Below are 18,468 nucleotides of genomic sequence, written 5' to 3'. Positions count from 1 at the left end.
TTTGCTGAAAGTACTTCAACGAACTTGTAGATAGGTAAAACAGCTTGCTGCGAACAACTTTCCAGTTCCGAGTTTTTGCAAACGAACAAGTCTTCTAGGAGTTTCGAGCGTTAGTCAGTTCTGATTTAGTCTGACTTGCAGAGTTGCAGACTTAACAGACTTGCAGGGTTGTTGACTTGCTGGACTTAGCCGATTTGCAAGACTAGCAGGACTTGTTTAGAGTCGACTTGCGAAACTTGACTTCTGGTGCGCAGGACCCGGAGTTTACAGACTTCTCTGCCTTGTCTGACTTGAGAGTAGCTTGATGACTTAAGCTTAATTTATTAAGCTTAATCTTAATAAGCTTAAACTGGCCGCCGTTTTCTGATCGTGAGGGGGGGGTCCGTTTTTGTCAGCGCGAAATTTTCGGAGTTCCTCTTCTCGATCGATTCGACGATTATGAAGCTTATAAGCTTCTTAAGCTTTGTATTAAGCTTTTAAACTAAGCTTTTTGAAGAAAGAGATATGGCTTTCTTACGGTTTATCACGACTTGTTCATGGAGTTGAGGGAGTGGTCCTCCGCCGACAGAGAGTGGTCCTTCGCGATCTGACAGTGGAAACAGGGGTTCTTGATCGCCAGAAGTTTGCCTGTATCGACGGTTCGCGACGAGATTGACTGTAGAGGCCATTTGTTCCTGGAGCTCCGCCTTCGCCCGAGATTGGTAGCGATTGGAAGCCCTTGATCTCTGCTCCGCTCTGATACCACTGGTGCGCAGATCGGACGCAGATAGCTCACGTGGTGAATCCCGGAAGGTCCCCAAGAACAAAGTACTCTACTTTTTAGCACAAAAACCAATGTAAAAGCAAGCACGACATGAGACAAGAGACAAATTGGGTTGAATCTCCCCCATGCCTTGTGTGAGCGCTTCACAAAGCATGTATTTAATGTATATTTCCAATCTTTATGCTCAAAAATAGCCCAATTACAAAAATATGACAAGCTTTTAGCTTTTGAGTTTGCTTTCTACCAAAAATAAGAAAATAAAGCTAATGGACGGTGCCCATAGTGTCTGGCACGCCCAATCTCAATGTCCAAATAAAAATAACATATCCAGGTGCATAAGCGCATACAAAATAATAATAAATAATCGATGTCTCTATAGACATAATCAAAATATAGGCGTGGCGCCTATCAAAATATAGTCCAAAGATCGAAAACCCGCTAGACTCCAATGCTTTCCTCCGCCACTGCTGCTATCTCTACACATCAACTGAAGCATTCACAATCGTTAGTAAAATAACACAATTAAACCGACAAAAGTGAATACCTAGCAGTCTTCAGCTACATAAATAAATCAACTGGTTAGAAATAAATCCTAACCTTAATTTATTACGAGTGCGCACTCTAAACTCATAAACGTTTATTAATTTAATATGCATTTTGCGGAATCACCCGCTATGGAATCACCCATGTACACACTAAATTAATGAAACGCCCGAAAAGGACAGGCGTCCCCATCAACTTCTCGCACAAAGAATCCTCTTTGCGTATGAGCCCCGGTCATCTAAGTTTACGGAATCCACCGTAAAACCTCACGGAATCCACCGTGGAATATGCCTCCTGGCATCAATCATGAAGTGGTATAAAAAATGGATAAGCTCATTGATCACATGGCCCACTCGGATAGCCTCTCCAAGATGGATTTTTTGATTGAGCAAATAAACCTTTTCAATAATCAGGCCATGCTTGCTCAAGCTGAAATTCAACAAATCCTACATAGACTCACAATGCTCGTTTCTCTCAAATGGATGTTAAGCCTTCATAAGACAAAGATAGTAGTGATTGAACCAAATCAAGGTAGCCCATCAACCACCAATACAAAGTTACACCTTGGTATTATTAGAAGTAGAGGTCTTCCTGTCAGCAACTTTGAAGTGGGTGAACCGTCCAAAAGGAATAAAGAGCCAGTAATAAGTACTTTTTCTACAAACCCCGGTAGTAGAAATTAGTCCCCCCCCTTTTGAGGTTATCTTAGCTTCATGATGGCTAAAGTGGGTAGCACGATACTCATGGGTAACATTAATATAATGGGTAACATGGCCATAATGTTGAGATGACAAGTTCAACACATGTGGACATTGATGAGGACCGCTTGGCTAGATGGGTCTGCATGTCTACACTTAGCACATCGATGGTCATTATGATCCTCACATGGGCACTAACTTATCACTTGTTATATTTAGTTTGTTGAACCTACCTATAACTGGCATAGTTATAGTGTTAGTTGATTAGTATAGTTAGTTATGCACTATTTGAGTTAATGGGCCGCTTTCCTTTTTACGTTATATCTTATCTATACATTGTACATTGTATAGTGTGTGGAAGAAGAAGAAAAAAACTGACAGAAAACATTTTGGTCTTTGTCTCTCTTCTTTGTGTTCTTGCATGAGTTTCCTCTTATGTGTATAGTGTGTGTTTAACGCAACAACTCAATAATGTCCCCCCACCATGCAGTTCTTGACATGGTATCAGAGCGACACCATTAAGAGAGGCTGGTTTTGAAGGATGAAGTGAAGGAGAAGAAGAAAGGATTCAAGAAAGCAAGTAATGGGTAACAAGCTCTCCCATTCTTCCACTCTTTCTTTTAGATAATGCATGTGGAGGCATTGGAAGCAAGGCAGAGTAAAAATCTCAAATTGCTGTGAGATTTGGTGTGCGGGTAGAGCATTCTATATTATGCAAATATACCCTTTCGGGCTCCGACTAATTTTTTGGACATTTGAGGCCGTTTTGGACTCCATTTTAGAGCCCCAAGGTTACGGACAGTGGTTTAACGTATACTATGATTTCGGCTGTATTGATCAAAAGTGGGTGCATATGTTGCAATTTTGAATATATAATTTTGAGGTGTTTGCCAAGAAGAAATCAAACATTTTATATGCAAACAAGTTACAGATTACATGTATTGTTGAGTAATTTGTGAAAAGGGTTGCTTGATGTATTATTGTGCACTTGTTGTGAAAGATTGTAGAAGAGGTGCTTGCTATTTTGTATCATTTTTTGTGATAATGGCAAAGAAAAGTGGAAATCCCATCATTGAGAAGCTGGAGAAGAATAACTACCCTTCATGGAAGTTCCGTATGATAAACTTTCTCATTGAAAACGGCCTTTATGAGTTAGTTTTAGGTGAAGAAAAGGAGCCAGAGAGTTGAGTCTCCTTGTGATTGCAGATGATCTAAAGGCATGGAAATAATGAAATGCAAAAGACAAAAAGGTGATGTACTGGCTATCTTCAGTCACTATGCTAGGATATATCAAGAATGCAGAAACTTCACATGCAGCTTGGATAGTATTTGAGCATATGTTTTTAGTAAATATAAAGGCACGAAAGATTCAACTCAAGAAAGAGTTGAATACCTTGAAGAAACGAAAAATATTTATCAATGAGTATGTTTTGAAGGTGAGAAGAATTGCAGATGCTTTAGCAATGATTGATGTAATGCCCGATGATGATGATTTGGTTTCATATCTACTTTGGGTGGCCTTAATAATGAGAAGGCTTTGAAATTATTTGTTACTTCTATATATGTACGTAAGTCATTTCTAGATTTTGATGAGTTGGCCTCTTGCATGATTACCAAAGAGATCAATATGCAAGGTGACTCATCTGAAAGAAATAGTGAACATGTCCAAGCATTTTACTTAAGTTCAAGAAGGGGACGTGGCAGATCCTCTTCGAGTAGTTGTGGTATAGGACGTATTGGTGATAATCAGTAAAACAGGTAAAATGGACAATCTGGTGAAATGAATGTTTCCAAGGGTTGTGGAAACTTTAGAGGCAAGGGGAGCTCTAGAGGAAGAGATGAATGGTAGAACAAAGGTTCTAAAAAATCTGCTATTGTTTGCCATTACTGTGATAAAATAGGTCATATTGCAACCCATTTTTATGCTAAGAAGAATGATATCTATAGTAATAAATTGGAGCAAGTAAACTATGCATCGTCTCACTACAAGATATAGACCTTATAGCGACGTTTAAAGCGACGAAAATACAAACAACAAAATTTGCCCCCGTCGTCGCAAAAAGCGTCGTTATTGACGACGCCATAGAATCGTCGCTATAACCGTCGCTATATGCGTCGCTATATGCATCGCTATATTCGTCGCATTTGCGACGCATATAGCGACGGTTACAGAGAATTTGCGACGCTGATAGCGATGGCAATAGCGACGAATGCAGTAAATTTGCGACGCAAATAGCGACGGTAACAGAGAAAAAAAAAATTTGTGGCAGGGCAGCAAGCTGCCCTGCCACATATAGCACTGTGTGCTATATGAGAGCCATACAAAATAGTTTCTGCACTGCTTCATACAAAGCGTTTGCAAACAAAAAGAATGTATACTGAAATCATAAAACTGATGGATGAAATAAATACATGATATCGCATAAAATGCGATTGGTACAATCATAAAACAATATCACTAATACATAGAAAATGTCTACATAGATCGGGCGACTAAAAACTAAAGGTATGTGAGCTCTAAGGATCCAAGGGCGAGCTACAAATCGTCGTCCCCCGAAAGCTCTTCCCGCTGTAAAGGAGCATCAAACGGATTCTGCAGAAAAAGAAACAACATATCAATCCACCATACAATAATGCATTCAAATATCTCATGGTAACTACGGACAAGAAAGATGAGTGTCTTACTGGGCCGCCGCGTCTATACAATCGGTCGATCAATGATTTGAGACCGTGCCTCTTCGCATATCGAGTCTGAAGGCCTTGCGGATAGCGATTTGTAATGGAGTGCTGCAAAGAAAACAAAATGCTAACTGTTAGAAACATGATTGTCAGTACAAAGAATATCTCAAAAAAACAAATAAGCAAAACAAAAGAGAATCTTACAAAGTCCTCCAAATATGTCCTGTGGCCGCCACTCCCAAGATGATGTACCGATCCGGCCTCGATTCGTGCCCTCGCCGCCTCCCACTGCTGACTCCAACGTCCTGGCGAATTTGTAGCCTCCTCCCTCAGTCGATGCCAATTGTCTGCATCTAACCACTCGGGCTTTGGAGCCCCACTCTTGATTGCCTTGCATGCGTCGGATCGTCTATGTGACATGTATGCACGCATGCAATCCATCATCCAACCCGTAGTGAATCTATCCACTGCGGCTGGCACCGGGAACTCCTCGTGCAAGGATGCTACTATGTACTCCTTGCTCCCCTCCGGTATGTTCCTCCAATGATCCAGGACGTTGTGCCGAAAAACTTGTTGGCACAACTCCCTCATGCGAGCCATCACCCTCCTCCCCTCATCATTCATGATAATGGCTCCTGACCTGCCATCCACTAGGTATCCATAATCCCTAGGAGTGTGTCGTGTATGGGCCCTCTCCCATCTCCGTCCACGCTCCTAGGCATATCCAGGAGATCCTTGAACATCCGGTGTACCGACGGGGGTACCCTCTCCCGGAGTGCCACACAAAGGGGTGCCGCCAGAGGGTGTGCCACCAAAAGGAGTGCCACCAGAGGGGGTGCCACCAAAAGGAGTGCCACCAAAAGGCGTGACATCTGCCGAGGGCTGCGCAAAAGCCGGAGTAACTGGAGTGGACGTCCCCACAGGTGTGACAAATCCTGGCGGTGACCGAGCTCCAGCTGAACGACGAGACGGAGACACCGCGTCCGTGTCTCCACAGCAGCACCCCCCTGATCCTCCTGTAGTCGCAGTCCCTCCCTCTGGCCCAAGTCGCGAGCGTCGAGATCGTCTACTCGAAGCTGAAGCATCTGATCGCGCCGAAGCTGATCTAGCAGAGCATCCTAATGAAGAACGAGACAGCTCCTGATCTGCTATCTCTCTGAATCTCGCGAGCTGATCTGGAGACATACGTGCCATCATCTCCTGAAACTCCTCATCGCTCATCCCTCGACTCATCCTGAAAATGTCGATACCTGCACAGATAAAAAATAATATTAGAATAATCAATTTAAACTATACAAAGCACATTAATAAAATCATTTTTGAAAAATCCCTCTTAAAATGCATATCTTATCTACCTTTATGGAAGATCTAAACAACGAATTGAGTAATACAATTCTCCAAGAATGAAGTATTCTATGGTCCCATGTTAATCTCCTGACACAACTCTGCATACACTGGAAGGTCGATAGACATGTCACCACAAAACAACGAGTCTGTCTCGTTCTCAAAAAATTCTACGACTTCTGTATTTCCATCATTGTTAGCCGATGCAGGCTCCAAGCTTGCGGTGGCCTCCACCCCTTGCAATTTCGATCCCTCTATTTGCATATTTTCTTCATCTATGCCTGGAACATCGCTTTGATCGTATACTCTCACACCTCGAGGAGTTGAAGGTATAACATACCACCATCGAGGTTGTCGGGGATTTGGATAGAAGATTACCTGTTCACAAACACTTACAAACCGTCTTCAAACCATTGTGACCTAAACCATGTCGTATTACAATTAGCAAGCAAATGCCTAGTTGCACTTGTTCACAATGGGCTGGCAACACAAAGGTGTCGCACAAATCCATCCATTTTTTTTCGGAATCTATTTCGAGAAATCCAGATGGACCTCGTCGAACTGTTGCGCCAGCTCCTCCAAGTACCACTTTGAACCACTGCACGTCGAATATTATCATGGAGAAGCTACGGTAATCCACCGTAATAATACTTTGCAAATTCCCAAAATACTCCATCTCATCCACAACCGTGTTCGGATCCGTTGCTCGTCGCTGGCTCTCTTGCTCAAACCTTGCCATGACACCACAGTCCATTGTGGAGCGCATTTTGTCAATACGCTCCACCCGAAAATGCCGTCCGCGCGACCACGCTGCACTATATATTTTGTACTGCACATTGAAACACTCAAATTAGATGTAGCAAGCAAATTTAGATACGACACATTCTAAACCCCTCATTACCTTTGGACTACATCCCCTCGAGAACTCCCACTCCTCCATTAAGACCTCTGTCCCTTCGCTGGATGCTGCGGTCAAGGCTCCATGCAACCATCGTGTTGACATAAACCGCGGCATCTCCTCCATGCCTTCGGGATATCGAATCGGTCGGTGACACGTACTACATCGGAATTCGGCTCGTGCTTCCTCTCGATCTCGCCTTGCAATCTGGTACTTGGCGAGCCAATTCTCCATGGAGGCATGGTGCAACATACAAAAGCGATTCACCTTCTCTTCCATTGAGGCATCCATTCTTTTTTCTACCCCATTTCCAACCACCACATCTCCAGTCAGCCTGTCATCGTCCTTCAGCGTCCATACCATTTCATTGTCTGGTTCCACCGTTGGTAGCCATTGTGAGATATGCACTAACGCCTCTGACACCAGCCAACCTTCCGCCATGCTACCTTCCGGACAAGCTCGTTGTCGCACAAAGCCTTTCAGGGTTTTCATGAAGCGCTCCAGGAAGAACATCCATCGCGTATGGACAGGTCCAGCAATCTCCACTTCATCCACAAGATGCACAAGAAGGTGAACTTGTATCGTGAGCATGCTAGTGGGCAAGTATTTCTCAAAGAGACAGACCGTCTCAACTGCTCCCCGCCTTGCGGATTCAATAGAGGACGTCTTAATCTCTTTCTGTGAGATCCATTGCACCAAAGTCGACAGCTTGTAAATGGCCCCGCGAATTTCTGGAGTTAGGCATCCCGCGATCGCGATCGGTAGGACAAACTGCCAAAAATGAGAAAGCATTAAGAATAATGGTCATTTTTCAAATTTCAAAATGTCCACGCTAATTAAAATCCATTCTGTTCACAAACCTGACATATCTTATGCCAATCATGGGATTTTAGCCCAGAAATCTGGTCATCTTTAGAAAATGCGAACCTGAGAGAACGCATCATACCCGTCGGAGTGCGGATAGACTTGATTACTTGCTTCACAATGCGCTCTTCTTTGGTAGACAAAACCCAGGGAGCGCGAGGAAGCTGCACTCCCCCTTCAGCACTCGACTGCGGCCAAAGCGCCTCCATCTTACCTACCTCCTTTAAATCCATTCGTGCCCCTGTAGTGTCTCTCTTTCCTGTGATGTGGTCCCATAGCAAGCTGCCCACATTTTTGAAAATATGCATGGGATCCAACAAGTGGTTGACCTGTAAGTGGGTCCAATATGGCAACTCGTAGAAAACTGAGAACCGTCGCATTCCATTTGGATGTGAATCCGGGTTTACCATTTTCAGCTCGTACCAGCTTGCAGCGTTCATACGTGCTGGAGGTCGTCCAAGAAAACCTTCCCTGAGTTCATGATCCTCCGGCAAGAAAGCGGCGTGTCCTTGGTATACCATCTTCTTCATGGTTCGTGACCTTCGGGAGTCTAACTGTGGCCCACACAATGGACATGCATGATAACCTGAGGTAACCAGACCTGCAAGGCGATCCACGACCTAGTGAATACTTGATTGAATGAAATAAAATATAGATATTACCGGCGAGAACAATTCGGTCTGCTCACCTGAGCACTCTCCCAATCCCGGAAAGTCATGCATCGTCCACATGAGAATGGCTCGAATGTTGGCTGACCGCCGACCATCGCGCCTGCTCATATCTTGCACCGTGACCCCCTCCTCCCACAAAATCTTAAGCTCATCGACTAATGGACGAAGATACACGTCCATATTTTTTACTTTGTAGCGGTCCGAGACGAGCAAGCTAAGGATGAGATGTCCTTTCTTCGTAGAAAGCCATGGAGGAATGTTGTAGTTGACAAGCACTATAGGCCACACACTGTAAGAAGTCGAGCGCAGACCGAATGGGTTCACACCATCCATGGCGAGACCGAGCCGAAGATTCCTTGGCTCTCGCGCAAAGCCTGGGAAGGTAGAGTCAATGTGGCTCCATGCGCGCGAATCTGCTGATATTCATTGAACTCCATCCGTGGACCTATTCTGCACATGCCACGTTGTCAAGCTTGCCATGGCAGACGTGCGAAACATGTGGTTTATGCGGGGGATGAGCGGAAAGTGTCTGAGGACTTTTTGAGGGATGGTTTGCCCTTGCAAGTCCTGTCGATACCTGTGAGCACCACACTTTGGGCATGTCTCCATACTCTCGTATTCATCTCGAAACAATATGCAGTCGTTGATACATGCATGGATGTTATTGTAGTCCATGCCAAGCTTCCGTAAAACATGTCGCGCATCATCACGAGACTCAGGCATGGTGTTTGCAGGTGGCAATATATGATATTTCAATAACCTGAAAAAATCATAAAACACCTTGAAAAATCTATCCATGTTTGCAATAATACTGTTTTAAAAAAAACAATGAAGTCTGTGTGCAAGGTACCTGAATAACTCAGTCACACTCGTATCGCTCCAACCGTATTTTGCTTGCACACTTAAGAGTGCAAGCAATGTCTTCAACCGAGATACTCCGCACCCATCATATAATGGTATGGATGCTTCCTCTCTGAGCGGGTCAGATGTCTCAACATCCATGGGAATCAATGCATCGATCATTGCCTCCATCTCAGGCTCCAAGATTGTAGGCAAGTCGGGAAGGTTGTCTGTCTCCTCTGGCATTGACGGTATAGATGGGCCTTGCGAGTGGTCGATTGGCTCCTGCAATCCATCCATCGCACGTCCACGAACTCTTCTAATTGGCCGCAAAGGGTGCACTCCCCCTTGGGTCGAGACATCACCCCCCTGGATACAAAATTTACCAACAAGACCCAATCTTATTGTGTATGGGTTTCAATTAGCTTGAGAGTACAATGCATGAAAAATGCTAACTTCAAATTACCGTTTGCTGAAAGTCTGCAATCGCCTGATCAATGATCTCAGATTGAAACTCGCCAAATCGCCGTACGTGTTCTAACGACAATCGGCGTTTTCGTCTAATTGCCAACTTGCATTGAGAGCAAGGACATGGGACACGCTGATTAAGATACGACTCGCGGTCTTGAACAATAGGACCTTCTTCGTTTGCCATCTTATCTACATTACAGCAAACAAGGTTTAAATGGATAGCTTTATGGAGATGTACGTCAAGTTGCAAGTTGACCATAAACCTTGCATTGTATATAGTAGTCGAGAGATTTTCCGATGTTATATCTCGGCCTTGTATCATGCTCAACGATTTGTTTGTCCCGGTAGATAATTTTTTGTTATGTCTCGGCTTTGAGTATAAGTAATCCATTTTAAAATTAATGCGCGCCATCTATGAAATTTTATAACTATAGTAATAAAATTTATTTCAATCAATTCTACTCATAGTCATAAGACCTGAGAGAAATTATCCTATACTCAATTTAAGGGTTTCTTTTTCTATAACAATAATTTTGGGTTCATTTTGATGAAGTACGTGGCCGTATGCAAAGCACATTGCATACCATTATCAATACGTATATTATCTTAAATTTTCTTCCCTTCCCTCTCCCTCTCTTTCTCTCCCTCTCCCTCTCTTTCTCTCCCTCTCCCTCTCTTCCTCTCTTTCTCTCACCCTCACCCTCTCCCTCACCCTCTCGTTCTCTTTCTCTCCCTCTCTCATTTCCTCCCTCCCCCTCCCTCTCCCTCTCCCTCTCCCTCTCCCTCTCCCTCCCTCATTTCCTTCCTCTCCCTCTCCCTCTCTTTCTCTTTTTTTCCCTCTCCCTCTCTATCTCTCTTTCTCTCTCATTTCCTAAACAAGCAAAAAATAAAGTGATTTAAACATCCTCCAAGCAAAAGGGAGAGGGAGAGATACAATGCACTCTCCCTCTCTTTCTCTTTCTATCCCTCTCTCATTTCCTTTCCCTTCCTCTCCCTCTCACTCTCTTTCTCTCTCATTTCCTCTCCTAAACAAGTAAAAAATAAAGTGATTCAAACATTAAACAAGCAAAAGGGAGAGGGAGGGAGAGAGAGAATGCACTCTCCCTCCTTCTCCCTCTCTTTCTCTTTCTCTCCCTCTCCTATTTCCTCCCCCTCCCTCTCCCTCTCCCTCTATTTCTCTTTCTCTTTCTTTCCCTCTCCCTCTCCCTCTCCCTCTCCCTCTTCCTCTCTCTTACTCTCTCGTTTCCTCTCCTAAACAAGCAAAGAAGAAAGTAATTTAAACATTAAACAAGCAAAAGGGAGAGAGAGAATGCACTCTCCCTCTCTTTCTCTCCCTCTCCCTCTCTTTCTCTCCCTCTCTCTCCCTCTCCCTCTCCTTCTCTTTCATTTCCTCTCCTAAACAAACAAAAGAGAACGATTTAAACCTTCAACAAGTAAAAGAAAGAGAGAGGGAGACTCACCAATGAGATATGGCGAGCGTGGGCGGCTTCTCTTTGCAACGAGGGCTCCTCCTCTCCTTCACGAACAACGACGGTGGCGGCGGCGGCGGCGGCAAGTCTCTTCCTCCTCTTCTCCCACAAAGCCTTGGCTCTCTCCCTCGCTCTCGCTCTCAAAAGGCGAAGAAAACAAAATGAAAACGGCGCTCTGGTTTCGGCCGCGCTTTTTTTCCCTGTGGCGTCGCTATATGCGTCGCTATTTGCGTCGCAAATGTTACGCAAATAGCGACGCATATAGCGACGCCGACATCCGCCGTCGCTAATCAGCGTCACTATTGCCCCATTCCCTTGTAGTGTCTTCACGACAGAAGGAAGACAAAAATGAGCTTCCTTTGTTATGCAACATATGCTGAATACTATTATACGAAAGGGAACACATGATGATATATGGTATGTCAATTAGGGTGCATCTTATCATATGACCAGTCATGTTGAATGGTTTGAAGAAATGCATGACTTACAAAATCCAGGTTATGTGCAGACATGTGATGATTCATGCCACCCAATTTCACACATTGGAAAGGTTTCCTTATCCTTGGATGATGGCTAGACACATAGTCTAATAGATGTATTACATATGCCATCAATCACAAAGAATTTTGTGTCTATTGGCCAAATGGTAGAGCAAGGGTTGCAAGTTCGATTTAATGCAAAAGATTGTTTTGTAGAAGACTTTAATGATAAGTGAAAGTTGGTCACAAAAGGAAGTAGAGTTGGTTGCATGTTCACTTTAGATGTTGGAATTCCTATAATGAATGCTACTATGTAGGCTAAAGAAAAAGGAGTAGTTGTAGACATTAAAATATGGCATAAATGTATTGGTTATACAAATGCAGTGCAAAGGTTGAAATTTATGTAGTCTCAATGATTGGTTATGGGGTTGTTTGCTTTTAGAGTTGTCAAATTTCATAAAGTATGTCGGGACCTAAAACGGGCCAACACTGGCTCTAAGGCTCTAGCTGGGTGTCTATTCTCCACCAAAACATCTCACGGATTCGCAGTCAGGAGCATCTGAAGGCTACACACTGATTTAACTTCTAATTTAGATATTCGCATTTATATGGCTTGTAGTCCAACAAATAACCCTTTTTAAACTCCTTACAAGGAGCCCCTAAACATATTGGTATTATAGAATACATAAAACACATACAGGGAGCACCCCTCGGCTAATTGCTACAGCCTCACTATGGCTCTCCTACACCTTAAGGATTAGCTCCGAGATGCACATTGAACACATAAAGCACGTATGACACATACTCCTCTCTTTAATCAATAATTCCAAGAGATAAAAGATAATCCTCATAGAACACTTCCTTGAAGAAACCGATTGCTAGTCCTATGGCTTGGGATATCTCACTTAGCGTGGGGGTTCAATGTTTATGAAGACAATTGCCATGCATCCAGGATGATACAATGTGTTGAATACAATGCAACTTACTGTGAATGATTCATAGTGCTTAAACATTTTTATTCATTTAAAACAGCATTGTAATAGTGTGAAACCATGTATTTTCATGCTTTCATTCTAAATGTAATTATTACGTTACATAGGATTAGGACCGAGCATGAACATGCTATTGAACCCTTTAATTTTTAAACCACATGTATCCTATATGCCAAGTGTATTTTTAAAAAACAGCTTCAACATTTAATCATTACTTATTACCCCCTCTTTTTCCTACCGTTTAAGGTTGTGCACTCAATGGTAGGATTACAGAGCGTTTTGATGTATTTTTCTTCATAAAAAGTGATAAATACTCACTTTAACATAAAGATAGAGCTAGAGACTAAGGCTAAACCTCATGCTTCAACCATATCATATATCTAGGGACACATTATATTTTCTATTTTTAAAGTATAGAAATATTATTTTTTATTTTTCTCTATTTATTTATTAATAAATATTGATATTTACTATTTTTAATGTGGTTTGATTAAACTCGCTTGAGAATTATTTTCATCCCTCATTTCATCCCATGCGAACACCATTGATACATCAAAACCCCCAAAATCCATGATTTACTCCAAAATCTCAATTTACGGGTTTCGTTTGTATATAGAAAAATTAATTAATGATCAATTATTCCTAGTTTTTTAAATATCTCTCATAGAATAGACCATTATAAATAAAAAACAATCAATTTCAACCATTTTCAACCGAGATTTATCATAAAATAATGAAATTTATGACTTACTCATAAAACCACGCTTTATTTCACACATATCTCGTATTTGGAAGGTCGTTAATGTTACTTACTAATAGCTTCTAACACTTCATCAAACATCGATCTACGCTCCATCATGTCTCAACATCATCTCCCAATCGAAATCTCTCTAATTAGCCTACCCTCTTCTCTCATAGATCGAACCATGGAAACATGCATCAAGAGGAGAGAGAGGGAGAGAGAGAAAGACTAGATTTTGAGATTTCAAACTGGGTAGCCATTTCCTATGATACAACCAACGATTGGGAGCAACAAATTTGAAGAGTTCATTACCATGATTTGTTGAGTGGCTTCTTTACAGCCCTACCCCTCAAAAATCGAAGTGAAGAAAGAGAATGCACCATTTCTGATCAACTGCCATGGAAAAAACACCTCCCTTCCCCCCTCCTAGTTTGTAAAAAATTTGGGACCTTTGGGTCCCCAAAGGCCCAAAGGGCCATTACTTTTAAAATCTTAGTCATTATTTGACCCTTTAGATGTTCGGCCTTCGTTGCTTCATCTTCGTCCGGCCTCTAATTCAGGATTTGAAAAATCTTGTGCATCCGGCTTGAGGGCTTGAATGGCTGGAAAGCCGTCTTATCTTAATCTGACAGTTATAAAAATTATGAAAAATCCACAACCTTTGCAATTGTGTAAATTTGTGTTTCCGTCCTCCAGTGATACTAAAAATCATTGAATCTGCATCTTCGGCTTTTCCATCGGCCTTTAAATTCTACGTAAAATTTGCACCATTCCACTCCTTTTCGGCATATCCTAGACATTTAAATTCCACTCTCAATGTATGTGGAGCATGCTAGTTTGGTAAGCAAGTAAGACAGCCCTTTTTGCACGACAAAGATGTTTGCATAAATATACTTGATGTTGTGCATATAGATGTTTGGGAGCCTACACATAATGTATCTCTTGGTGGCAGTAAATACTTTGTCACATATATTGATGATTGTTCAAGAAAGCTATGGATATACTTTTTGAAGAAAAAGTCTCATATATTTGAGTACTTCAAATCTTTCAAGGCAGTTGTTGAAATAGAAATAGGCTTGAAAGTTAAGTGCTTGAGATCAGATGGAGGGGGAGAGTACCTCTCGAATGAGTTTACTGGCTTCTTGAGGTCTCATGGGATAAGTAGACAATTTACTTATTACATATATGCTCTATAGCAAAATGGGATTGCACAAAGAAAAAATAGGCATATTGTAGAAGTTGCATTGGCATTGATGGATGAAAAGAATGCCAAAACATTTTTGGTCGTTGTCAATATTATAAACATAACTCTCACAACTACAGTTCATGAGATGATTCTTGAAGAATACTTTATAGACAAGAATCCCAATGTGTCACACTTAAAAGTGTTTGGCTATATTGCATATGTTTATATGCTAGATGAGCTGTAAAAGAAGCTTGATCTGAAGGCTAAAAAATATATTTTTATTGGATACTCTTTATAACAAAAAGGGTATTGTTCTTATAACCCTATTATAGGTGAGTTCAAAGTGAGTAGGTGAGAGCGGAGTTTTGAGCCTGGGATGTGCCTAAAATTTGCCAAAAAATCTGGAATTTGGGAGAAAAATATTTAATATCAAAGGCGGCGGTTGCAGCTAGGACGATTTTGAGCACCAAGTGAAAGAGGGCTTTTAAAAGGCGCCCGAGTGACACTTGTGGATATTTGATAAATTTTTTGACTACTCTACAGGTTGCCAGGAGTTGCCAGTCAATGCAGGATGTTAAGTTGGACGTCCAGGATTTTTCAGAGCTCGAATCGGAGCTAGGACGGGGAAATAGCCACAAGATGGGCAAGATATGAAAAGGTGGATATTTGAGAGGACCAAAAGGGTGCCCTTTGGAGCCTTGACGACCCCCCCCCCCCCCCCCCCCCCCCCAAAAACAAAATAAAAAATTATGCATAGAAGATGAAAAAATGTGGAAGAAGCATGGCGTGATGGCGTGGGTAGCAACGGCCGAAATTTGTGCTCCTTCTCCCATGATGATGATTTGCAGGCTGTGAGTACCCCATGGAACAGACATTGGGGCTGATCTTCTCCCTATGGACTGATCTTATCGCCGCCCTTCATTCGTGGAATGGTGGAAGAATGAAGAGAACAGATTCTATTCTTTCTCTCTCTATCAGAGAGAGAACCAGGGAGAGAGAAAGGGAAGAGAGAAAGGCTGCATAGGAGAGAGAAAGACTGCAAGAAGAGAGAGAATAAGAGTGACGAGGAGAGAGAAATACTAGATTTAGAGAGAGAAAGACAGGAAAGATGAAGAAGCCATAGAATCTGTGAGCAAGAAGGGAGAGAAAGATTGTAATTGTATTGATATGTCAAAAAGATATGCGAAATTACATGTCCTCTCCTTTTATACCAATGTCAGTGTGACATGGCATAATATCAATATTATTTACACTAATTCCTTATTCTCAGCTTCTTACAATCCATCCCTTCCCAAAAGTTTTTGTCCTCAAAAACAAACCTAAAAGACTAGAAAAGGATAGATGAAACAGAGTACTACTCTGATACAAGGGCTACAAAAATAGGAAAAGCACTAGTTTGTACTAAGTAATGGAGAGGATCGTAAGTGGGAAATGAAGGTGCAAAATCCTACTCAAAACCTCCTGGATCAAAAGGTATTCCATCATAATGATTGTCCAAGAGAATAGAATGCCTCTCAACCACATACTCCAATCCACCCGGATCAAATGGATACGATGAAGTATCCCCATAATCAAATCCATGATCACATCCATAATCCCCTGGATCATAGGGAAGCACAATGCCATCTTCATATTCATGTATGCCCAAATCATGTATTATATCATCATCAGACATGTGCCGGTCATCATAACCATGATCAAGGTACTCATTATCAAATGTGTTCAATGGCTATTGTAAACCTTGATTAAGTGTAAATTGATGCCCAAAAATATCATCATGAGATTTCTCTAAGAGTCTAAAACCTTCAACATGACCATCTACATCTGCAAGTGTTTCATGTGATTCATCAACGAAGATGCCATCAGCTTGTACATCTTGCTCATCTGCAAGTGCCTCATGTAATTCATCAACGAAGATACCATCAGCTTGTACATCTTGCTCTTCATTGTTCACTTCTTGTACATCTTCTTGGACTCGTACATCTTCTTGGTCTTCTTCTTACTCATCCTCTTGTTGATCATGTTGTTCATTATCCAAATCTTGTTGTTGAAGAGATGGATGCTCATAAGCATAAGCATGTTGACCATAGTAACCATTCTGTTGCCAAGGTTCAATGGAATGATACTCTGCATTATGATATGGTACATCATATTTATAAGCATTAACATGCTATCCAGATGTACTTGCATACTGCTCATATTCATTTGCATGTTGTTGTTGTTCATATTCATAAGATGCATGTAAATCATAATGTGTACCACCAGCATATACATGTTGTCCATAATCATAAGCATTTGATTCAAGTGTACCATCAGCATATAGATGCTGGCCATGAGCATAAGCATTTGATTCAGGTCTTGCTGTTTTTTCCATAAGTGCCTTTGTAAGAGCAATACACTGTTGAGTCGAAACTACAAGTTTGTCAATATTAGCTTGTGTTTGAAGCCAACCTTGTCCAAGTTTGTCCATTTTAGCTTGTGTTTGAAGCCAACCTTGTCCAAGTTTTTCCATTTCAGCCTGTATTTGAAGCCAACGTTGTTCACTAGAGCTGGAGGAGCTATTGTTCTCAGCAGCCATTGCAATCAAGTTGAAGAGATATGTTATTCCTTGAAAAATAGAAGTCCAAGTAAGGTGTATGATAGCTTGACTCGAAGGTTAGGATGTCTAGTATCAATTAGAAATCCTGGTTTGAATTTAGGAATAGCAATACCCCTCTCTGTTTAAGAATTTCCAGAACTGTCCACAGTAAACTGCTAGTGAACTGCCGGTACCAAATAGGCTCTAGCTCGAGAAATATGTGTCCAAATGAGACGTTTAATGGCTCCACTCGAAGCTTATGATGTCTAGTATCATTTCCAATTGTTCCTTTGTCGTTAGAATGATGCTACTAATTTCTGTAGCAACTTTTCCAAATCTTTCCCTGTTTGGACTGCGCCCTGTTTAAGCCCTGTTCCAAGTGTTTTGAGTACTTCTTATCCAACTTGAGTCAATACCCGATACCGATACACTCAAATGAGTAGGAGAGAGCATTCCATGAATATGGCACTACAACATTGCAACCCCAAAGCATCATGCCCTTGAGAATGCTCCATTGATCTTCCATAGGCACTAGGTTGATGACGAGGAGTCAAGTGGCACAAGATTCTTCAAAAAGATCATTGCTGAGCCTTCAAGAAATGGTTCATAGATGATACTAATGCAATGTATGAATTTGGATCTCCAGTGAGCCAAGAGACAATCAGATCCATCCCATTGTACACTTGATTATCAGAGTGATGCAAAGCTTCGCTGAATCCGAAAAAGAGATGCAAATCTCAGTACAGCAGATGTCATTTCCTGATGTTGCTTCTGTAGAGTGGATGATTAATGAGAACAATTGCCAAGCCACTTGTCCTCAAAAAGTAGTAAAAAATGGGGAACCATAACCTATTCCTCCACCAAAGGGGCTGCTGAGGCCATTTCACTTTTGAATGGCACAAAATTAAGAGGATGCTGCATACAAGTACAATCTGCAATCATGTCCAGTTCAAGTGATAGGTCTGGAGACTAACTGTAATTCTTCCAAGCCTCAGGAGTCTGGTGTGCTAAAGAGGAAAAGATCAGCATATGCATTGTTTTTTGTTGAACAAAAATTTGGAACAAGTGCTGAACTATTTGGGAGCAGAAAGTGTTGGACCTCTCATACACTTCCCAATCTAAACAAGATAATTCAGCTCGTATGTTCTGGAGCATGCAGAATTGCCTGAACTGTTCAAATTGTGAACATAAGTGCCATTGATGGTATCATGAGTAGTAGCCATGGGTCACCTGGAGGCAGTTAACATGGAT

Source organism: Lygodium microphyllum, chromosome 1, assembly GCF_053477565.2.
Source record: "Lygodium microphyllum isolate KBCC chromosome 1, Lygodium_microphyllum_v1.1.10, whole genome shotgun sequence".
Taxonomy (NCBI): domain Eukaryota; kingdom Viridiplantae; phylum Streptophyta; class Polypodiopsida; order Schizaeales; family Lygodiaceae; genus Lygodium; species Lygodium microphyllum.
This window is presented reverse-complemented; position numbering follows the sequence as displayed.